Raw genomic sequence first — 365 nt, forward strand, 5'->3', positions numbered from 1 at the left:
CTGGGGCTTTTCATGTCTGTTGCACATGGGATTTTTGTTGAATTTTCTCTAGTGGGGATATGGGGGAGAGACCCAAACCTACAAGAGAGATTCTCTCTGGTGCACACTAGTCTCTTTTGCACACCTTTGACTCACTGGATGTTCAGTCACTGGAGAGATCAAGGTGTATCCTTAACTAAACTGCAGGAAACACCACTGATTTAGCTCTGTCCTTATAGAATTTCGCAAAGTTGTGGGTATATGTGTTAGGCTAATTCTCTTCCACACTTTCCAGCAGACCCTCTTCTATAGAAATACTTCAACATAAAGGACTACTATAATTTTAATAAAACATTCATTTTTTTTTAAACCAAATGCAAGATTTC

The sequence above is a fragment of the Dermochelys coriacea genome, chromosome 6 (genome assembly GCF_009764565.3).
Source record: "Dermochelys coriacea isolate rDerCor1 chromosome 6, rDerCor1.pri.v4, whole genome shotgun sequence".
NCBI lineage: Eukaryota > Metazoa > Chordata > Testudines > Dermochelyidae > Dermochelys > Dermochelys coriacea.